Source organism: Canis lupus, chromosome 7 (genome assembly GCF_003254725.2).
Source record: "Canis lupus dingo isolate Sandy chromosome 7, ASM325472v2, whole genome shotgun sequence".
Taxonomy (NCBI): Eukaryota; Metazoa; Chordata; class Mammalia; order Carnivora; family Canidae; genus Canis; species Canis lupus.
Window position 1 is genome coordinate 72417216 of NC_064249.1, and position 24961 is coordinate 72442176.

The 24961-nt window shown below is 37.9% G+C and overlaps 1 protein-coding gene across 15 annotated transcripts in view; it reads right to left on the reverse strand.

Moving 5' to 3' along the window:
• The window catches only part of L3MBTL4 (L3MBTL histone methyl-lysine binding protein 4), a 492784-nt gene that overhangs the window by 321569 nt on the left and 146254 nt on the right, over positions 1-24961 (reverse strand). The window contains exon 3 of one of the 15 annotated variants that reach the window (XM_025429476.3): positions 4087-4181. The exons of the other annotated variants lie outside the window; for them this stretch is intronic. The gene's annotated coding sequence lies outside the window, so the exon portion shown is untranslated. The remainder of the gene's footprint in view (positions 1-4086; positions 4182-24961) is intronic. 15 annotated transcript variants of the gene reach the window in all.

Genomic DNA, 24961 nt, shown 5'->3' on the forward strand with positions numbered 1-24961 from the left:
GCAGGCAGAGGGAGAGGGAAAAGCTGACTCCTCACAGAGCAGAGCCAGGTGTGGGGCTCAATCCTAGGATCCTGGATCATGACCTGAGCTTAAGGCAGATGCTTAACTGACTGAGCTATCCAGGTGCCCTGAAAACTATATTTTTTAGAGAATTTTCTAGGTTAAGTAAAAATCAAAGTAAGGACAAAAAAACATAAAACACATTATCTTATCCTAAATTTTAAAATATAAATTATTATACACATTGAGATACTCATTTATTCAACATATTTATAAAGCACTTTCTTTGTGCAAGGCCTTACGCATAGATATTTGTCCACACATACAAACACACAGGCACAGAAAAGCAACTGAAAAGGAATAGCAAAATACTAATAGTATCTGTATGTGGATAATGGGACTAATGTAAATATTCTTTCCTTTTTGTTACTTTCTACTGTTTTAAAATTCTCTACAAGTATGATTATCATACACACATACACACAAACACTCACAAACACACACCCATATACACACATCCTGGAGAAGGTTGGCCAAAAAGCGCTATGTGAGTTTTAACAGTTATCTTGCTATAAAATGTTCCTGAAGAATGTACAGATGGTAAAAGGTCAGAACTGCATGAGCATTGGTAGTGACAGGTGGTAAGATGCACCTCTAAGTCAAACATTTGAAACCTCTCAAGACAATAAAGCAACCTGATGGGATAACAAACGCAAAAATCCATCAAGTTGTACAGGAAGAATTCATGTAGACTTTTAACCATTTAAAAAATATTGATGAGCTTAATGTGACAAGAAGTGTGCTGTCCACTGAAATAGAAATATAACCCAGTCCCTGATCCAGTAGATGAAAAATAAACAAATAATGCATACTGTTTTTTTAAAAAAGATTTATTTATTTATTCATGATAGACACAAAGAGAGAGAGAGAAGGGGGGGGGGCAGAGACACAGGAGGAGGGAGAAGCAGGCTCCATGCCGGGAGCCCGACGCAGGACTTGATCCCGGGACTCCAGGATTGCTCCCTGGGCCAAAGGCAGGCGTTAAACCACTGAGCCACCCAGGGATCCCCTGCATACTGTTTATCCTTTGATATACACATACATATAATTGACCAAAAGAGAGTAATTTAAGCTCAGAGTATAATGAAAAAATCATATCAATTTAGAGTTTAAAAACAGACGCAGTATATACATTAATCTTTACTATGTATCAATCACAACATATATGTTCTGGCTAAGAAATACACTTACTAAAGTATGAAAATTTTGAAAAGTATTTTAATCATCAAATAAGGCTGACAGAACTTTCATCAGTGGATTTCCTTGCTTTGTTTGAAAATAATGAGACATCATAGTGTGATTTCCATCAAGGAGCTTACAATCTGTTCAACCATTATAGCCCTTACAGATTTCCTGCCACTTATACCACTATATGAGATATTTTATTTTTCTAAATAGAGAAAGCAATTTGACAAACCCTGAAGATTCCCTAGTAAGATTAGTCAACATCCCTATTTTCACATAAGCATTTTACTACACTACAATTATATGCTTTACAAAAAAAACGTTATGGCAGTGTTGTCTCTAAAGCAAATATAGATACCTCATTTTCTACAACAGCTGTGTTCTTAAAAAGACTGTGTAATTTCTCAATTTAATCATATTTACCATTGTTATATATTATTATTTTACCAGAATTAAATCATATCCACGATCCTCTCTTATGATCACATAAGACTGTAATAATCCTTTAAGGTTTTACCAGGAAAAGAAAACATGATATCAAAAATAACAACTTTCCATAGGTTCAATATCTATGTAGAGCAAGAGAACTAGGCAGCAACATGTCGCCAGCCAATGAGATGAGGAAATACCGTTCCTCTGCTCCTGGGGCCACACACAAGACTTGTGTCATTACTGACTCTCGGGGGACTCATACCAGCTGAAAGGAATCAGTTTGCTTATTTAGAATTAGGATGTCAATTTCTAAAAATAAAGGATCTTGTTGATATTGTCCATCACCTTATCCCTGGAGCAATAACCATGCCTGCCCATAAATATTTGTTTAATGAATTAAAGGGAAGGAAGGCAGCTGAGATAATACTTTTGGCTTTAAAGTGAATTCAAATATATCTATTTTGACCAACTGGTTTCTCAATTTCCTGGAGAGAAGGAACCAATTATGAATAGTACTGCTTCAGGCACTGAATTTTCTTTATTTTTGATGCAGTTTTCTTGAACATACTACAGATACAACAGTCATTTTATAGAGTATTAGATATGCACACAGGTTTGTAAATCCTAAATTCCATTTCTTTTCACTATACACAGTGGCTAAGCAAAACATCCCAATTATTACTGTTCTGTCACACATTACTAATATAAAACGTGTTTGATTGTACATTACCTGTCACTTAATATACATCTATTATATCCCAGGTACCAAATTATGAGTGTGTGTGTGGGGGGGGCATGCATGCATGTACATGATGTAAGCATATATGTGTGAATGTGTATGTTTCCATTTATCCTTTACAACACTGAATATCAGATTTGTAACCTCATAATTACAGGAAACAGGCTTACAGAGGTCACACATCTGGAAAAATCTGTATTTAAACAAAATTTCTAGCACATGCATTCCCACTGTTTGATACTGCCTCACTTTAGCATATGCAGTGAAGATGTAGCAGAAATGCCTATTCATTATTCACCATCTTATATGGGTAAGGCTCATGGCACCCCAAAACAACTACAATAGTACTTTCAAGATAACTGATCAGAGATCACCATAACAAATATAATAATAATGGAAAAATTTAAAATATTGTGAGAATTACCAAACTGTGACCCAGAGACACAGAGTCAGCAAATGCTGTGAGAAAAATAGCACTGACAGACTCGCTTGACGTGGGGTTGCCACAAACCTCCACTGTAATATCTGCAAAGCACAATAAAGTAAGGTATGCCTATATTTATAGCCAAAAGACAAGGTGTCAATACTTGCTGAACAAGTCCTCCCAACTTTAACATTATATTCTGAAAAAAAAAAACAGAAAATGAATAAATACAGCCTCTACAACAGTACAAAGTTTTTTTTTTTTTAAAAAAAGCTAAATATCCAATGACAGAAGTCAAGTTAATTATGGTTATGAGGCCACATCATATAGCTTTTGCAAATATTAAATTAAGCACAGATAGAGCACAGTTTATATGCACTTCAGCACTAGAACGATTTTTTTATATATGAATAAAAACCATAAGAAAACAAATGAAAATGCCTGGGTTACAATGGTGAGATGTGTCAAGCAAATCAAGATAAAGGCTGACAAATGTGGCCAGTAAAGAAACAGGTACTCTTCAATATTCAGACACTTTAAGACTTACATGGAAAAGGAGCTAAAGAAGCAGCTCCCACGTCCCTTGCATAGGGTGTCACTGAGACAAGGGGTCCAGATACTGCAACATGAGGGCTCAGACACCCTGTTCCTGAGGAGCCCATTTCATGCTGCCATTATGTACTGTACAGCCTGCAGGTGTACCCTTAGGGGAGGTGACACAAAAAGACTCAAGCCTCATCAGAACCCGGGAGGCATAAGAAACTGTCATAGACAGCCTCCTGGGGGTGGCCTTCCCAGAGCAGCTCCTCGAGAGCCTCCCATGTTCTCATGTGCCAGGAAGATCACAGGGCACTCTGTCAGATTGAGATCATCTGCGGGTAAGCTCATCTACCTGGCCAACTGCATATGTGCACTGTTGCCAAGACACCATAGCAGAGCCACTCCCCTACAAAAGGGGATAGGTTGGACTTAAAAAACAAACAAACAAAAAAAAAAACAACAACCCAGAAACATGACACCTTTCCCTGTGTGGAAACAAGTAGGGCCATCTCTCTCTGAGCAGCACTAGGTGGTGGTGGTGGATGTGTGTTTCCTTTCTTATAAAGCAAAGAAGATCCCTCAATGTATCTGCAAACCCATGCCATTTGGTTTACATGGCCTCAGCCAAATATGCATTATCAGCAAAAACTGCCACACTTCCTTCACAAAAAGCAGCAATTTGTGCCTGCCAAGATGACATACTTACACTTTACCACCTCAGTGAATTTTGCTTTGTTGTTCTACACACACCTTGAGGTTTGTTGGCTTATTCATCAGATTAGCAAGAGCAAAGGCTGGGAACTAAAAGCAAAGAACACAGAAAAAAATACTTGAAGAAACTTCTCAGGAGTTGAAGTCACTGTACATGTCACACATCCACAGCATGCTCGCCACCTCTGCACTTTTTTTAAACCATGGTCATGAACCAGTGTCCTCCTCCAGTGACCACAATCACTTTTCTTGCCTGCAACTGTAGGTATAAGCCTATCGAAATGATCAAAAAGAATGTGTGGATGAGAACCATACTGAGTGCAGCCAAAGCTGCCACCAGACCATTCACAGTGAAGTCAGATCCAGAAATAATAGTCCAGGGAAGACAGTGCTGGAAGAGAGGATTCAACTTTGGACAGTGGACTTGGAGGGTCAATTGCTGAGAAAAACAAATCCAACAGGGTGACGAAACAAAGGAGCAAAGTAGAACACAAGTCACAAGTCAAAGAAAGGCAGGGTCAGTGCATGGACAAGTTGAAGGCTGGTGCTGTGACTCATTTTCTTAATGGTGTGCCCATATGGTATTAATGAATGCATGGGTACACTTCACTGAACCAGGCCATGTCCTTACAGGGAGCAGAACACTGAAACACTGGAGTTCTAGCTCTTGAAAGTATTCCTTTTACAAAATGCTCACAACATCAAATAGGGTTAGGCAGCAATATTACCCTATAAAAGGGGCTCATACAATGAATGTAGTATATCCCAGATCAGATACTCTTAATACTGAGAGTATTTTTCAATTCTGTAAACCACAGATACCTCCTATTTTATCATTTCAGATTTGGAGTTCTGAATAATTGAGTTTACTTAACTTTAAAAAACCTTTACTTCGTATCTAAATTTTTCAGATGAGTACTCTTCCACCTGTGTTAGAGGTTTTGTTCTCAACTCTTATTAAAATCCGTAACACATAAAGCCTAGCACGCTATTTAAATATGGAAAGATTAAAAAAATAAAAATAAAAATAAATAAATAAATATAGAAAGAAGCCTTAGTTGTCATCTAACATTGTGATTTTTTTCAAACTTTTCATTTCTCTCAAGCATGGCCCCATTTTTCCTCATAAAAATATCCTACGAGGAGCCCTGATATTAGAAAGCCCCCCAGGGCAACTGCTCTGGCTGCTTCATGCTCTGCCCACTCAGTCTCCCATCTACCCCTCTAAGGGAATCACAGATTGAAAAACTGCTCAAAGACAAACCCTTCACTTCAGCAATAGGAAGAGTCATTTCTAGAAAATTGCACAATATTTATTAGTAATTCCCTGAACTAAAATTAAAAATGGCAGGGGGTAAAAAGTGAAGAAATTATCATTTTTAAGGACAGGACCATGTAAATCCTAAGGCTCATGTTGCAGAGCAATACCTTTCTAATTTCCTTAGCCGTAAACACAGCTCTTCACACCAGTATTCCAACTTCATTTCAGAAGGTGTGCCGCATATAGCTCTATTAGGTGACAACTTGGGATGTGTGAGAAAAACAACTGTCAGTTGCAACCAGCGCATCTTATTACACACTGATGTAAATAATGCCTTCTTTTGGGGCACCAACCAGAATGATGCAGGTTGCCTAATGTTAGCAGCTTATCACTGCAGGGTAACCATCTTTGAAGCAGGAGCTCCCTAACCCACTCTTTCCAAACACCCACACTTTAATAACTCTGCCATGCCACTTGTACATGGTCTGCTAACACATTTTTCACTTGCACATTCAACCTGCTTCTCATTTCAGTACAACTGAACTCAGCTCATCTCCCTAGACAAAGCAGGTACCATGTGCTGGAGACATACAAGGAGCTTGACACCTGTCCCCACATGGCATACATGCAGACAAATGTCACACCCAACCTGACATATGGCAGGACTCAGTGTTTTTGGTGAATAAACAAGAAGACATGAGTGCTAATCAGCACTAGTTAGGAAACCCAAACAATGTGTCTGGGAACAAAATGAAGGAGGATTAATTATGAACAGGGAAAGCTTCCTGGAGACCATTGCTTTCTGAGACAAATTTAACAGGCAATTCAAGGAGGAGCAGCAGGAGCAAAGGAAGAGAAGCTGGCAAGCAGAGAGCTGCTTCTGCAAATGCCAGAGTCTGATGAGCACTAACATAAAGCTTGTAGGGGTACAAAGAACAGAAGGCTGGGCTGCTAGATTGCAAGGAGGCAAAAATACAATCAGGAAAGTTCCTGAAAGTCTGCCTAAGGAGCCTGATATTTATTCTTGTGATTTAGAGAAGCATCAGAGCCTTCTGAGTGGTAAGCAGTACCATCAGAACGCACTAAGCAGTGCAAGATAAGGATGAAGCAGATGTAAGGGACGAAGACCACAGGCTGACAATGACAACAAAACAGATTTGGCAAGAGAGAGTGTAGATGTTCCCTAAAGAAAAAGTGGGGACAAAACCAAGGGACAATGTAGGAATTAAACTAACAGACTACTGCAAACAACTGCTTGAGGTGGGGTGGTATAGGGAGAAGGTTGAGATGATCTTGAGGTTCAGTCCTGGATACTCAGGAAGAGACTGGCAAGTTCAGGGAGCATCACAGATGTGTAGAAAACATTATTTTCATAGATGTTGAATTTTAGGTCTCTGGAATAATCTGGGTGTATATATCCAACAAAAGGCAGTTGCAAATTTTTCAGAAACAATGGGAGAAATCTCAAGAAAGAAACAAAGATAGAAATTTAATGTTCACATCAGAGGTAAGTGAGAAGCTGGAGAAGCACAAAGAGAACTCAGGGTTAGAAAGAGTGCAAGGAGATATACAAAACTTGGGAGCTAGAGGGGCAAAGGGCTCCCCAAAGGCTGGAGGATCTAAACCATCAAGTGTTAAGGAAGGTCAAGTGAGACTAAGTAGGGAGAAGAAGACACTGGGTTTGGCAGCCAGGGTGTTGCTGTGATCTCACAGGGGGAAAGATGTCAGTGGAAGGATGAGATCATAGGTGAGACTCAAGTGGTCAAAGAGTGAGAAAGAGGCCTGGTGAAAGCTGCAAGTATGGGCTACACCTGGAGAGGTCTGTTAAGTGAAAAGGTAGGAAACAAGGAATGAGCACTGGTGTAAGAAGTCTGCAGGTGACACAGGAGTTAAGACTGTAAGCATGGTCTGTGATAAAGACAAGGTTCATAGGTATGCATATGGAAATGCATTCTGGAAAGCTCAAAGAACCATGAGATTCCAATCATGAGGAGCCTTGTAGGGCAACACAGAGAAAACTAAGGTGAGCCATGTATGCTCACTGATTCAAGAAACAGAATCTTCTATGACAGAGTCCCTGTGTGTTATTAGGGGCTAATGATTCAAAGATGAATAAAATATAATATTTGCTTCTTGGTGAGCTCAGGTCCTGAGTACAAAGCTTGCCTGGCTCTGGGGACCAGTGTGTCACAGAAATCCTTGAATCTTTCTGCACTTTAGAAGCTAAGAGAAATCATTAAACACCACTGAGACATTTTTTTCTGAATAGGAAATCTTTATTAAGTAATTTTCAAAGGAGACAGGCAAAATGGCAGAAGACCCTCCTCGTTTCATCTGGTCTCCTAAATGTAGCTGGATAACTATCAAACCATTCTGAACATCTATGAATTCAACCTGAGATGTAAAGAAAGAACAACTGAAACTCTACAAATAGAAAAGCGACAACTTTTAGCAAGTGTGTATCTTGCTTGGGTCATAGTTGATATTCCTGACTCTGCTCACACGTACAGCCTTTCTGCACTTGACAAAATGATGAGAAGGAGGAATTCACCACAAAAGAAAGAACAAGTGGTAATACCCTCTGTCACAGATCTAATGAATATGGGTTTAAGTAAAATGTCGGAGATGGAGTTCAGGATTACAATTATAAAGTTATTAGCTGGGCTTTGAAAAAAAGCATAGACTCTAGAGAAATTAAGTACAAAACTGAGATCTAATCAGGCCAAAATTAAAAATACTCTGAGATGCAGTCCAAATTGGATGCTCCAATAGCTACAGTAAATGAGCCAGAGGAAAGGATAAGTGACATAGAAGAAAAGCTGATGCAAAGGAAGGAATGCAAGAAAAAGAGAGAAAAACAACTAAGAGCCCACAAGGAGAGGATCCAAGAAATAAATGACAGCTTGAAAAAAATAACATCCAAATTACTGGAATTCCAGAGGGCCAGAGAGAGAGACAGATAGGACCAGATGGTATATTTGAGCAAATCATAGCTGAGAACTTCCCTAATCTGGGGAAGGAAACAGGCATTGATATCCAAGAGACAGAGAGGACCCCTCCCCCAAATCAACAAAAGTAGATCAACAGCCCAACATATAACAGTGAAGCTTGCAAATTTCAGAGATAAAGAGAAAATCCTGAAAGCAGGTCAAGACAAGAAATTCCTAACATAAAGTGAGAGAAATATTAGATTAACAACAGATCTATCCACAGAGACCTGGCAGGCCAGAAAGGGCTGGTATGACATATTCAACGTACTAAATGAGAAAAACATGCAGCCAAGAATATTTTATCCAATACGACTTTCATTCAGAATGGAAGGAGAGATAATATAAGAGCTTCCAGGATAGACAGAAACTGAAAGAATATGTGACTACCAAGACAGCCTTGCAAGAAATATTAAGGGGGATCCTGTAAGCAAAGAGGGAGCCCAAAGAAACAGAGATAATCTGCAGAAACAGTAACTGTACAGGTAATACAATGGCACTAAATTCATATCTTTCAATAGTTACTCTAAATGTGAATGAGCTAAATGGTCCAGTCAAAAGACACAGGGTATAAAGAAAAGCAAGACTCATCCATATGCTGGTCTACAAGAGACTCAGTTTAGACCTAAAGCCATCTTCAGATCGAAAAGGGGTGGAGAACCATTTGCCATTCAAATGGACATCAAAAGAAAGATGGGGTAGCAACATTCATATAAGATAAATTAGATTTTAAACCTAAGACTGTAGTAAGAGATGAATAGGGACACTATATTGTGCTTAAAGAGTCTATGCAACAAGATCTAACAATTATAAATATTTATAACTCTATTTTGAGAGCAGCCAATTATATCAACCAATTAATAACCAAAGTAAAGAAACGCATAGATAATAATACATTAATAGTAGGAGACTTCAACACTGCAATTTCAGGGACAGATAATTTAAGAAGACCAACAAAAAAACAAGGGTTTTGAATGACACAATGGGCCAGGTGGACTTCATAGAGTATACAGAATGTTGCATCCTAATGCAACAGAATACACATTCTTCTTGACTGCACATGGAACTTTTTGCAGAATAGACCACATATTGGGTCACAAATCAGGTCTCAAGCAATACCAAAAGACTGAGATTCTTCCCTGCATATTTTCAGAAAAAAAAAGAAAGAAAGAAAAGAAACTAGAACTCAATCACAAGAGGAAATTTGGAAAGAACTCAAATACATGGAGATCAAATAGCATCATACCAAAAAATGAATGGGTCAACCAGGAAATTAGAGAAGAATTAAAAAGATTTATGCAAACTAATGAAAATGAAAGCACAACTGTTCTAAACCTTTGGGATACAGCAAAGATAGTCCTAAGAGGGAAGTACATTTCAATACAAGCCTCTTACAAACAATCAGAAAAATCTCAAATACACAAACTTTACACCTAAAGAAGCTGGAGAAAGAACAGCAAATAAAGCCTAAACCAAGCAGAAGAGAAATAATAAAGATTAGAGAAAAACTCAATGAAATAGAGACCATAACTACAGAACAGGAAACCAGGAATGGTTCTTTGAAAGAATTAATCAGATAGATAAACCCCCTAGCCAGACTTATTAAAAAGAAAAGAGGAAGGACTCAAATTAATAAAATCATGAAGAGGAGAGATTACAACTAACACCAAGGAAATACAAACAATTTTAAGAATGTATTATGAGCAACTATATACAAAAATATTAGGCAATATGAATAAATGTATGCATTCCTAGAAACATATAAACTCCAAAACTGCAACAGGAAGAAACAGAAATCCTGAACAGACCCATAACCAGCAAGGAAACTGAGATAGCAACCAAAAACTTCCCAAAAAACAAGAGTCCAGGGCCAGATGGCTTCCTAGGGGAATTCTACCAAACATTTAAGGAAGAAATAATACCTATTTTACTAAAGCTGTTTCAAAAGGTAGAAATGGAAAGAAAACTTCCAAACTTGTTCTATGAGACCAACATTACCTTAATCCCAAAACCAGACAATGACCCTACCAAAAAGGAGAATTACAGACCAATGTCCCTGATGAACATGGATGTCAAAATTCTCACCAAAATACTAGCCAATAGGATCCAACAGTATATTAAAAAACTGATTCACCACCTGGGATTTATTCCTGGGCTGCAAGGGTGGTTAACATCTGCAAATCAATCAATATGATGCATTACATTAATAAAAGAAAAGAACAATTATGATCCTCTCAGTAGACACAGAAAAAGCATTTGAAAAAGAACAGCATCCTTTCTTGATTAAAACTCTTCATGATGTAGGGATAGAGGGCATATACCTCAACATCATAAAAAGCCATCTATGAAAAGCCCACAGCGAATATCATCTTCAATGGGGAAAAACTGAGAGCTTTTCCCTTAGGGTCAGGAACATGGCAGGGATGTCCACTACCACCCTGCTGTTCAAAATAGTATTAGATGCCTTAGCTTCAGCAATTAGACATAAAAAAAGAAATAAAAGGTATCCAAATTGGCAAAGAAGAGGTCAAACTCTCCCTCTTTGCAGATGACTTGATATTCTGTATGGAAAACCCAAAAGACTCTACCCTCAAATTGCTAGAACTCATACAGGAATTCATCAAAGTATGTGAAACAGATGATAAGATAAATAAGTAAAATACATGGTGTATCAGGTGGCACTAAGGGCTAAAGAGAAAATAAAACAGAAATCAGGTAGGCAGTATTAGCAGCAGGTAGGGCTCTATAATTTTAATATGATGATTTCTCATGAGAAACAATGCAGGTAAAAAGATGATGGAATGGCATCTTTAATGTAACAAAATCCATACTATAAAGTAATATTATGTATCCAATAAAAATATCCTCCAAAAAGAGTGAAATAGCATTTTCAGATTAAATAAAAACTCATTTTGACATGGCTATCATTTCTTTCACAGAATATAGTATCCACTCCAACCAAGTTTTAGATCACTCCTAGAGAATTCACTTTACTCTCCTAGAAATATTCTTTTAAAACCCTTTTTCTTGAAAAAATATAAATCTTTATCTATTTTTAATTCATTTTTATGTAGATAGATGGCCAGTTTGAAAAGAATCTTTTTTTAATACTAAATTTATTTTTTATTGGTGTTCAATTTGCCAACATACAGAATAACACCCAGTGCTCATCCTGTCAAGTGCCCACCTCAGTGCCCGTCACCCATTCACTCCCACCCCCCGCCCTCCTCCCCTTCCACACCCCTAGTTCGTTTCCCAGAGTTAGGAGTCTTTATGTTCTGTCTCTCTTTCTGATATTTCCCACACATTTCTTCTCCTTTCCTTATATTCCCTTTCACTATTATCTATATTCCCCAAATGAATGACAACATACAATGTTTGTCCTTCTCCGATTGACTTACTAACTCAGCATAATACCCTCCAGTTCCATCCACGTTGAAGCAAATGGTGGGTATTTGTCATTTCTAATGGCTGAGTAATATTCCATTGTATACATAAACCACATCTTCTTTATCCATTCATCTTTCGATGGACACCGAGGCTCCTTCCACAGTTTGGCTATTGTGGACATTGCTGCTAGAAACATCGGGATGCAGCTGTCCTGGCGTTTCACTGCATCTGTATCTTTGGGGTAAATCCCCAGCAGTGCAATTGCTGGGTCGTAGGGCAGGTCTATTTTTAGCTCTTTGAGGAACCTCCACACAGTTTTCCAGAGTGGCTGCACCAGTTCACATTCCCACCAACAGTGTAAGAGGGTTCCCTTTTCTCTGCATCCTCTCCAACATTTGTGGTTTCCTGCCTTGTTAATGTTCCCCATTCTCACTGGTGTGAGGTGGTATCTCATTGTGGTTTTGATTTGTATTTCCCTGATGGCAAGTGATGCAGAGCATTTTCTCATGTGCTTGTTGGCCATGTCTATGTCTTCCTCTGTGAGATTTCTGTTCATGTCTTTTGCCCATTTCATGATTGGATTGTTTGTTTCTTTGCTGTTGAGTTTAATAAGTTCTTTATAGATCTTGGAAACTAGCCCTTTATCTGATACGTCATTTGCAAATATCTTCTCCCATTCTGTAGGTTGTCTTTGAGTTTTGTTGACTGTATCCTTTGCTGTGCAAAAGCTTCTTATCTTGATGAAGTCCCAATAGTTCATTTTTGCTTTTGTTTCTTTTGCCTTCGTGGATGTATCTTGCAAGAAGTTACTGTGGCCGAGTTCAAAAAGGGTGTTGCCTGCATTCTCCTCTAGGATTTTGATGGAATCTTGTCTCACATTTAGATCTTTCATCCATTTCGAGTTTATCTTTGTGTATGGTGTAAGAGAATGGTCTAGTTTCATTCTTCTGCATGTGGATGTCCAGTTTTCACAGCACCATTTATTGAAGAGACTGTCTTTCTTCCAATGGGTAGTCTTTCCTCCTTTATCCAATATTACTTGACCATAAAGTTGAGGGTCCACTTCTGGATTCTCTATTCTGTTCCATTGATCTATGTGTCTGTTTTTGTGCCAGTACCACACTGTCTTGATGACCACAGCTTTGTAGTACAACCTGGAATCTGGCATTGTGATGCCCCCAGCTATGGTTTTCTTTTTTAAAATTCTCCTGGCTATTCGGGTCTTTTCTGATTCCACACAAATCTTAAAATAATTTGTTCTAACTCTCTGAAGAAAGTCCATGGTATTTTGATAGGGATTGCATTAAACGTGTAAATTGCCCTGGGTAACATCGACATTTTCACAATATTAATTCTGCCAATCCATGAGCATGGAATATTTTTCCATCCCTTTGTGTCTTCCTCAATTTCTTTCAGAAGTGTTCTATACTTTTTAGGGTATAGGTCCTTTACCTCTTTGGTTAGGTTTATTCCTAGGTATCTTATGCTTTTGGGTGCAATTGTAAATGGGATTGACTCCTTAATTTCTCTTTCTTCAGTCTCATTGTTAGTGTATAGAAATGCCACTGACTTCTGGGCATTGATTTTGTATCCTGCCACGCTGCCAAATTTCTGTATGAGTTCTAGCAATCTTGGGGTGGAGGCTTTTGGGTTTTCTACGTAGAGTATCACGTCATCCGCAAAGAGGAAGACTTTGACTTCTTCTTTGGCAATTTGAATGCCTTTAATGTCTTTTTGTTGTCTCATTGCTGAGGCTGGGACTTCCAGTACTATGTTGAATAGCAGTGGTGAGAGTGGACATCTCTGTCTTGTCCTGATCTTAAGGGAAAGGCTCCCAGTGCTTCCCCATTGAGAATGATATTTCCTGTGGGCTTTTCATAGATGGCTTTTAAGATGTCGAGGAATGTTCCCTCTATCCCTACACTCTGAAGAGTTTTGATCAGGAATGGATGCTATATTTTGTCAAATGCTTTCTCTGCACCTAATGAGAGGATCATATGATTCTTGGTTTTTCTCTTGCTGATATGATGAATCACATTGATTATTTTACGAGTGTTGAACCAGCCTTGCATCCCGGGGATAAATCCCATTTGGTCATGGTGAATAATCTTCTTAATGTATTGTTGGATCCTATTGGCTAGTATCTTGTTGAGAATTTTTGCATCCATGTTCATCAGGGATATTGCTCTGTAATTCTCCTTTTTGGTGGGGTCTTTGTCTGCTTTTGGAATTAAGGTGATGCTGGCCTCATAGAACGAATTTGGAAGTACTCCATCTCTTTCTATCTTTCCAAACAGCTTTAGTAGAACAGGTATGATTTCTTCTTTAAACGTTTGATAGAATTCCCCTGGGAAGCCATCTGGCCCTGGACTTTTGTGTCTTGGGAGGTTATTGATGACTGCTTCAATTCTTCAATTTCCTCCCTGGTTATTGGCCTGTTCAGGTTTTCTTTCTTTTCTTTTTTTTTTTTTTTTAACCATCATTATCTCCTGTTTTTTTTTTATTTATTTTTTATTGGTGTTCAATTTACTAACATACAGAATAACCCCCAGTGCCCGTCACCCATTCACTCCCACCCCCCGCTCTCCTCCTCTTCTGCCACTCCTAGTTCGTTTCCCAGAGTTAGCAGTCTTTACGTTCTGTCTCCCTTTCTGATATTTCCCACACATTTCTTCTCCCTTCCCTTATATTCCCTCTCACTATTATTTATATTCCCCAAATGAATGAGAACACATAATGTTTGTCCTTCTCCGACTGACTTACTTCACTCAGCATAATATCCTCCAGTTTCATCCACGTTGAAGCAAATGGTGGGTATTTGTCATTTCTAATAGCTGAGTAATATTCCATTGTATACATAAACCACATCTTCTTTATCCATTCATCTTTCGTTGGACACCGAGGCTCCTTCCACAGTTTGGCTATCGTGGCCATTGCTGCTAGAAACATCGGGGTGCAGGTGTCCCGGCGTTTCACTGCATCTGTATCTTTGGGGTAAATCCCCAACAGTGCAATTGCTGGGTCGTAGGGCAGGTCTATTTTTAGCTCTTTGAGGAACCTCCACACAGTTTTCCAGAGAGGCTGCACCAGTTCACATTCCCACCAACAGTGTAAGAGGGTTCCCTTTTCTCCGCATCCTCTCCAACATTTGTTGTTTCCTGCCTTGTTAATTTCCCCCATTCTCACCGGTGTAAGGTGGTATCTCATTGTGGTTTTGATTTGTATTTCCCTGATGGCAAGTGATGCAGAGCATTTTCTCATATGCATGTTGGCCATGTCTATGTCTTCCTCTGTGAGATTTCTCATCATGTCTTTTGCCCCTGTTCAGGTTTTCAATTTCTTCCTGTTCCAGTTTTGGTAGTTTGTGGCTTTCCAGGAATGCATCCATTTCTTCTAGATTGCCTAATTTATTGGCGTATAGCTGCTCATAATATGTTTTTAAAATCGTTTGTATTTCCTTGGTGTTGGTAGTGATCTCTCCTTTCTAATTCATGATTTTATTAATTTGAGTCTTCTCTCTCTTCTTTTTAATAAGGCTGGCTAATGGTTTATCTATCTTATTAATTCTTTCAAAGAACCAACTCCTGGTTCTGTTGATCTGTTCCAAAGTTCTTCTGGTCTCGATTTCGTTGATTTCTGCTCGAATTTTAATTAACTCTCTTCTTCTGCTGGGTGTAGGATCTATCTGCTGTTTTTTCTCTAGCTCCTTTAGGTGTAAGGTTAGCTTTTGTATTTGAGTTCTTTCCAGTATTTGAATGGATGCTTGCATTGCGATGTATTTCCCCCTCAGGACTGCTTTTGTTGCATCCCAAAGATTTTGAACGGTTGTATCTTCATTCTCATTAGTTTCCATGAATCTTTTTAATTCTTCCTTAATTTCCTGGTTGAGTCTTTCATCTTTTAGCAGGATGGTCCTTAACCTCCACATGTTTGAGGTCCTTCCAAACTTCTTGTTGTGATTTAATTCTAATTTCAAGGCATTATTGTCTGAGAATATGCAGGGGATGATCCCAATCTTTAGGTATCAGTTCAGACCCGATTTGTGACCCAGTACGTGGTCTCTTCTGGAGAAAGTTCCATGTGCACTTGAGAAGAATGTGTTCAGTTGAGTTTGGATGTAAAGTTCTGTAGATATCTGTGAAATCCATCTGGTCCAGTGTATCATTTAAAGCTCTTGTTTCTTTGGAGATGTTGTGCTTAGAAGACCTATCGAGTATAGAAAGAGCTAGATTGAAGTCACCAAGTATAAGTGTATAATTATCTAAGTATTTCTTCACTTTGGTTATTAATTGATTTATATATTTGGCAGCTCCCACATTCGGGGCATATATATTGAGGATTGTTAAGTCCTCTTGTTGGATGGATCCTTTAAGTATGATATAGTGTCCCTCTTCATCTCTCACTACAGTCTTCGGGGTAAATTTTAGTTTATCTGATATGAGGATGGCTACCCCTGCTTTCTTTTGAGGACCATGTGAATGGTAAATGGTTCTCCAACCTTTTATTTTCAGGCTGTAGGTGTCCTTCTGTCTAAAATGAGTCTCTTGTAGACAGCAAATAGATGGGTCCTGCTTTTTTATCCAGTCTGAAACCCTGCGCCTTTTGATGGGGTCATTTAGCCCATTCTCGTTCAGAGTTACTATTGAGAGATAAGAGCTTAGTGTCACCATGATATCTATTCAGTCCTTGTTTTTGTGGATTTTTCACTGAACTTCTTCTTAAAGGGGAATTTTTAAGAGTCCCACTTAATATTTCTTGCAGAGCTCGTTTGGAGGTCACATATTCTTTCAGTTCCTGCCTGTCTTGGAAGCTCTTTATCTCTTCTTCCATTTTGAATGAGAGCCTTGCTGGATAAAGTATTCTTGGTTGCATGGTCTTCTCATTTAGAACACTGAATATATCCTGCCAGCCCTTTCTGGCCTGCCAGGTCTCTGTGGACAGGTCTGCCGTTACCCTAATACTCCTCCCCATAAAAGTCAGGCATTTCTTGTCTCTTGCTACTTTAAGGATCTTCTCTTTATCTTTGGAATTTTCAATGACAAGAATAATCTATTAAAGAGTCTACGCTTGTTCTCCTGAGCAGATTTACCAGTATGTACTACATATATTAACCTATATATAATATATCACATACTCGCATCTCTTTCTGGTTTGTCTATTCTGTACCATAGATCCTTGTCTGTTACTAAACAACTGGAATGTTGGGGAGTTTAGTGTAACTTTAACTAAGTTAATATAAAACCAATTGGGATTCTACTTTGGAACTGAATTAAATGTTAATTTGGGAGCTTCTGTGGAAGAAGGTGGAGGAGGTGGATCCTAAGCTCATCTCATCCCATGGATACAGCTATTCATACATCCCATGGATACAGCTAGGTAACTCTCAGATCAGTGTAAATAACCCAGAAAATGACCCAAAGACTGGCAGAACAGACTCTCCACAGCTACATGTAGAGAAGAGGTCACATGAAGAGGGTATAAAGGGCAGAGACATGGTAGGGAGCTAAACAAATGCATGACTGTCCACAGGAGGGAGAATACTGTGGGTACAGAGATGGGAAAGAACAGACTCTCACCCCAGGGGAGCTCCTTGGAAGATGAGTCCCCATAACATTCGGCTTTGAAAACTAGAGAGGCCGAATTTCATTGAGTTCCTATAGCCAGCAGGACTTAAAATGAACATTAAAAATCAGCAGGTTCAGCTCTGGAGATGCTGAGAGGGCAAGAGGAAACTGAGTTCCCATCTTTAAAGAGACAGCACAACAAACATCCTTGAGAAGATACAGCATATAAGCAGCAGTTTGAAAAACAACTGGGATATACAGAAGAGTAATCTGTTTACTAATCTCAGAGCCTATGCTGGAAGAGCAGAGATTGTTGAGAGACCTCTGGAACAAAGTAGCTGGTGGATGCCATTTCCATTCTCCGTCTGCCAATATAAACACACAGCCACCCACAGGAACCAATGCAGTGCTGACACTTGCTATCTACTTGCTAACATCACACGTACCCTCCCTCACACTTTTGCAAAACCACCGTCTTCAACTCAGCCTGCCTCAGTCCTGCAGACGAGCACAAATCTCGCTAAAACCACACCTCCAGCTCCACACACTTCTGTAGTCCTGTACCTTTCAATATACTCAGCCAGAGCCCATCCAAACTAGGCAGCAACCTGGCAGGGTGCAAGCAGCCCCAACGGGAGCCAGCATCACTCCAGAGTGACTCTTGCCCTAGGGAGAGGGGAGAGATAACCATACACACCAGTCAGATTGCAGATGCCACAGCAGACAGCTGCTCTGACTGCAGGCTCTGCCCATCAACAAAAGCTTGTCAGTGGACAACACAGGGAAAGTACCCTGCAGCCTGGTGCTACTGCATCACTGGCAACTGCCTGGTCTAATTCAATTTAAGCCCAAGGCACTTCCAGACTGGCCCAGTAACAACAGAGGGACCAACACTACCCACAATAGGCAAAGAGAGCCACTGCAGACACCTGGACCAAAGGAAAAGGTAGCTCAGCCACAACAGTAAAGCACACACAACATACATAGTTTACACTCTGGAAGCACCAGGTTTTCTTGATCAGGAGACACTGCAGGGCATCAGGGCATAGCAGGATCTCTTCCACATAAAGTCACTACTTTCGGGATCCCTGGGTGGCGCAGCGGTTTGGCGCCTGCCTTTGGCCCAGGGCGCGATCCTGGAGACCCGGGATCAAATCCCATATCGGGCTCCCGGTGCATGGAGCCTGCTTCTCCCTCTGCCTGTGTCTCTGCCTCTCTCTCTCTCTCTCTGTGACTATCATAAGTAAATAAAATAAAATAAAATAAAATAAAATAGTCACTACTTTCAAGAACAGGTGATGTAGCTGATTTTCCTAACATAGAGACACAGAGAGTCAGTCAAACTGAGGGGACAGAAAAATATATGTCACAAATGAAAGAGAAACATGCACAAATAATACACTTGATAGAGAATTTATTTTTTTAAAATTTTTATTTATTTATGTGAACGTTATAATAACAGGCATAATAACGTTCACATTACAGGAATCTCAGATGAACAAGAGAGATAGATAAAGGGGGGCAGAAAATTTATTTAAGGAATAGCAGGAAACCTCCTGACTCTGGGGAAGGCAAGAGAAATGCAAGTACAGGAGGTGCAGAGATTCCCCAACTAAATCAACCCACAGACATGCACAGAAAGGCACATAGCAATTAAAGTGGCAAAAAGTAGTGATAAAGACAGAATTCTGAGAGCAGCAAGAGAAAATAGTTACATATGTGGGAAACCATATAAAGCTATCAGTAGATTTTTCAGAAGAAACTTTGTAGCCCAGAAGAAAGGGCCATAGTATATTCAAAGCCCTGAAAGGGAAAAATATGCATCCAAGAATACTTTATCTAGGAAGGCTCTCTTTCAGAATAGGAGATAGAGTCTTTCATGACCACTACAGACCTACAAGAAATGTTAAAGGGGCCGCTCTGAGTGAGAAGGAAAGATCAAAGCAAGAGTAGGAAACAGCAGCAAAATAAGTATGTATCTAAAAATCAGTCAAGAAATTCAAAATAAAAAGATGTTAAAGTCTGACACCATATACCTAAAATGTGGAGAGAAAAGGGGTAATAACGGGCTCAAACTTAAGTGACCATCAATTTAATGTACACTGCTATATGCAGAAGATGTTACATATAAATCAAATGGTAACCACAATTCAAAAACAAGTAATAGCGATGCAGAAAACAAACAAAATAATCCAATTATATCACTAAAGAAAGCCAACTAGCCACGAGAGAAGAGAACAAGAGAAGAAAGGAACAGGGAAAAACTATAAGAACAATCATAAAATAAGTAACAAAATGGCAATAAATATATATATAACATTATTACCTTGACTGTCAATGAACTAAATGCCCTAATCATAATACACAGGGTGATAGAAGGGATTAAAAAAAAGACACATCTATATTCTTCCTATAAGAGACTCATTTCAGACCTAAATTAGATACGTGCAAATTTAAAGTGAAGAGATGGAGAAGAATTTATCATGCAAATAGATGTGAAAAGAAAGCCAGGGTAGCAATACTTATATTGAACAAAATAGACTTTAAAAACAAAGACTGTAAAAAGAGACAAAGAAGGACACTAGATAATCATTAAAGGGACAACTCAACAAGAAGACGTAACAATTGTATTTTTGCACACAGCACGGGAGCACACAAATACTTAAAACAGTTAATAACAAACACAAAGAAAGTAAGCAATTATAATACAATAAGAGTAGAGCACTCTAATACCCCACTTATATCAGTGGATAGATATCATCCATACAGAAAATCAACAAGAAAACAGTAGCATTGAATGTTACATTGAACCAGACAGATTTAAGATATATATTCAGGACCTTCCATCCTAAAACATACATACATTCTTTTCAAGTGCACATGGAACATTCTCCAGAACAGATCATATATTAGGCCACAAAACAAAACTCAAATATTCAAAAAGATCAAAGTCATACCATACATCTGCTCTGACTAAATGACATGAAACTAGAAATCAACCACAAGACAAAATCTGGAAAGAGCACAAATTGTACACATAGATTAAATAACATGCTACTAAACAATGAATGGGTTAACCAAGATATCAAAGAGGAAATCAAAAAACATATGGAGACAAATGAACATGAAAACACAATCATCCAAAATCTTTGGGAATCCAACAAAAGCTGTTCTAAGAGGAAAGTTTATAGCAATATAGGCCTACCTCAAGAAGCAAGAAAAATCTCAAATAAATATAACCTTACATCTAAAAGAGCTGGAAGACTAAGAACAAGTGAAACCCAAAACTAGTAGAAGGAAAGAAATAGTAAAGATAAATAAATGAAATGGAAACTAAAAACAAACAAACAAAACCAACAGAACAGATCAATGATCAACAAAAACAGGAGCTGGTTCTTTGAAAAGATCAACAAAATTGACAAATGTTTAGCCAGACTCTAAAAAAAAAGAAGGGAGAACTTAAGACAAAATCACAAATGAAAGAGGAGAAATAACAACTGACACCACAGAAATACAAACAAGTGTCAGAGAAAATTCAGAAAAAATATACACCAACAAATTTAATGACCTAGAAGACATGGATAAATTTCTAGAAACATAAAACCTCCCAAAACCAAATCAGGAAGAAACATAAATTTTGAACAGACTGATTACCAGCAATTAAATTGCATCAGTATTAAAAAATAATTCCCCCAAAAATAAAAGTCCAAGACCAGATGGCTTCACAGATAAATTCTACCAAACACTTTAAGAGGATTTAATACTGTTCTTCTCAAACTATTCCAAATAATGGAAGAGGAAGGAAAACTTCCAGATTCACTCTTTAAGACCAGAATTACCCTGAAGCCAAAACTAGATAAAAACACTGTAAGAAAAGGCCATTTTCTCTGATGAACATAGATGAAAAAATCCTCAGAAAATACTGGCAAACCAAATCCAACAATACATTAAAAATAACACTCACCAAAATCAAGTGGAATTTATTCTGGGGATTCAATGATAGCTCAACATTTGTAAATCAATAAATGTGACACATGATATCAATAGGACAAAGGATAAAAATAATATGATTATTTCAGTAGATGAAGAAAAAGCATTTGACAAAGTTAGCATTCATCCATGATAAAAAAGAAAAAACTTTCAAAAAAATTAGGTTCAGAGGGAACATACTTCAACATAATAAGGCCATATGTGAAAAACTCACAGCTGTCATAGTGGTGAAAACTGAGAGCTTTCCTTCTAAGATCAGAAACAAGACAAGGATGTCACTCTTACCATTTTTATTCAACATTGTACTGGAAGTCCTAACTACAGCAATTATATTAAAAAAAAAGAAAAAGAAAAGGAAAAAGAAAAACTTTTAGTGACTGCAGATGACATGATACTAAATAAAACCCTGCAGATTGCACCAAAAAAAAAAAAACTACTAGAACTAATAAATGAACTCAGTAAAGTCACAGGATACAACATTAATATAGAGAAATCAGTTGTATTTCTATACTCTAATAATGAAGCAGCAGAAAGAGAAATCAGAAAAAAAAAAAACCATTTGCAATTGCACCAAAAGTAATAGAATACCTAGAAGTAAACTTAACCAAGGAGGTGAAAGACCTATACTGTGAAAATTGTGAAACACTGATGAAAAAAAACTGAAGATGACACAAACAAATGGAAAGATATTTCAGGGCCGTGGATTGGAGGAACAAATATTGTTCAACTGTCCATGCTACCCAAAGCAATCTACACATTTAATGCAATCCCTATCAAAATACCAACAGCATTTTTCACAGAACTAGAATAAATAATCTTAAAATTTTATGGAACCACAGAAGATATATACCTACGTATCTATATGAATGGATTTGGGATATACATGTATATATGTATATATAATATTTGCAATAGAATATTACTCAACCACAAAAAAGAATAAAATATTGCCACTTGTAACATGGATGATCTAAAGATCTAAAGAATATAATGTTAAGCAAAGTAAGTCAGAGAAAGGCAAATACCATATGATTTCACTCATATGTGGAATTTAAGAAACAAAACAAATGAACAAAGGGTAAAAAAAGAGACAAACCAAAAAGTAGTCTCTTAACTATAGAGAACAAACAGATGGTTACCAGAGGGAAAGGGGTGGTGGGGATTGAGTGATATAAGTGAAGAGGATCAAGAGTAGTACACTTATCTTGATGAGCACTGAAAAATGTATTGCTTAGTCACCTACATGTATTATATGCCTTAACCTAAAATAACACTGTATGTTAACTATACTGGAATTAATGTTTTTAAGCTATATGTATTCATTATTTAAAAGAGAGAGAGAGAGAGTAGGGGTAGGGAGGGGCAGAGGGAGAGAATCTCCAGCAGACTCTCTGCTGAGCACAGAGCCCTATATGGACTCAATCCCAGGACCCTGAGACCATGACCTGAAATCAAGGGTCAGATGCTCAACCAACTGAACCACACAGGCAATTAAATTAAAAAGGAATAATGTAAAAAAGGAAACAAACATACGTAAATATTAATTTGGGGGGATTTACATTTTTGATGCATCTTTCCATTTGTTCAGATATTAATTTAATTTATATGCATGAATAAAATTTTCTAGTTTTCTTTATATAAGAATTTCATGTTCAGTTTATTCTAAATATTTTTACTTTATTGTACTTATGGGTACAATATTTTCCCTTTTCAATTACTAGAAGCTAGTGGCTAACATACAGAAAAGTTAATAAGCTCTTATATTTATTCTCTATCCAACTATCTCAACATTCTTGTATTAATTCTAATAGCTTACAATTAGATTCTTCTGGGTTTTCTAGGCATAAAGACCATAAATGTGCAACTATATATCTATTTATGTAGTTTTATTTCTTCTTTCCAAAGTTTTTACCACTCATTACATTTTGCTTTTTATTTCATTCACTAAAATCTCCAAGACAATACTGAATATCAATGATGATAGAGGGCATCTCTCTTTCCTGATTTTAATTGAAATGGTTTGGATGTTTTGCTATTTAGTATATTTATTTACTATTACACTTTGGTAAGTAATTTTTATTATGTTTAACCCTATTTTATAAATGAATTTTTGCTAGAAATGACAATTAAATTCTATCAAAAGCCTTTTTTTCACTGTTAAAGATCATTATATGGTTTTTCCCTTCTAGTTTGTTGATGTATGAATTAGGTAGACAGATTTTACAATATCAAACTTTCATTCATTACCGAATTTTGTATTATTGAATAATTATATCATCTTTGTTAATAAGATGTCAATTTTCTAATATATTGCTAGATTATATTTGCCAATAGTTATTTGGAATTTCATATTTCTATTTATATGTTATACATTTATATTTCAAAGTTTTGGGTTTCATACCACATCTCTCAGGTTTCATATGCTAGCTTAAAAATTTTTCATCTTTTCATATGTCCTGGAGGGGTCTGAACATCATTGGTATCATCTGTTTCTTTACAGGTGAATAACAGTTCAGCTGTGATTCTGGCTGGACCTCATCTTCCAGTTTCTTCTACTGTATGACCTATTCAAATGTTCAATGTCTTGGATGCATTCTGAAAATCATTAGTTTGCTAGGAAATCATCTAGTTCTTCCAGGGTTTCCAATATGTTGCTACAAATGTATTATTCTCTTTCATTCCTACTTTTTAAAAACTTCTCAAAAATATTTTTTTATTTCTTTATTTGAAAGAGGGCATGCACAAGAGAGGGGGAGAAGCAGAGAGGGACAAGCAGACTCCACACTCCTCAGATCACGACCCGAGCAAATCAGGAGTCAGATGCTCAGTCAACTGAATCATCCAGGTGCCCCTCCCGCATCTCTAGTTTTCCTTACTCATTTAGTAATTAAGGTTAAGATACATACGGCATATGCTGGTTTCACTCAGGAGAACAGGTAAATGGTGACAGCATTAAAAGAGAACAAAAACAGGGGTGCCTGGGTGGCTCAGTGGTTTAAGTGAGCAACTCTTGATTTCAGCTCAGGTCACAATCTCAGGTGCATGAGATTGAGCCCCACCTGCACTGGGCTCTGCACTGAGGGTGGAGTCTTCTCTCTCTTTCTTCTTCTGCCCCTTCCCACCCTGCACACATGCACATGCTCTCTCAAGAGAGAGATCAAGAACAAAGAGAAAAGAAGACTGAGGAGGGTGTGTATTGATATTGTGAAGGATAAATAGTGGAGTTCACTTCCAGTGTGGAACTGAGATACGAATCTGCAGATAGGCAGAAATAGCTAGAGTAGCATCCAGGTAACTGAAGTCACCAAAATAAAAAGTGTAATATGAGAAGAGGATCATGATTGAAACACAGAAAAATCTCAACACTTAGTGAAGGGTAGAGAGTAAAGAACTAATAAAGAGAAAGCATCAAGACATAAAAACCAGAAGACTGGTATACCAGAATGCAAGGAAAGAGCAAGTAAAGAAAAAGTAGAAGAAAGGGAAGGAAGACCAGATGGAGAAGAAGGAGAGGAATGTGTAGAAGAGGAAGGAATAGTCAACACTTTGAGAGATCAGTCAGACAGGTGGGTTTGTGTGGAACACAAGATGAAAACAAGAAGAAACTGTCAAAGAAATCAAGGGCCACTTTAACAACAGGTTTGAATGAGGGTCAGAAATCCTAAGTGGGCCCAGTTC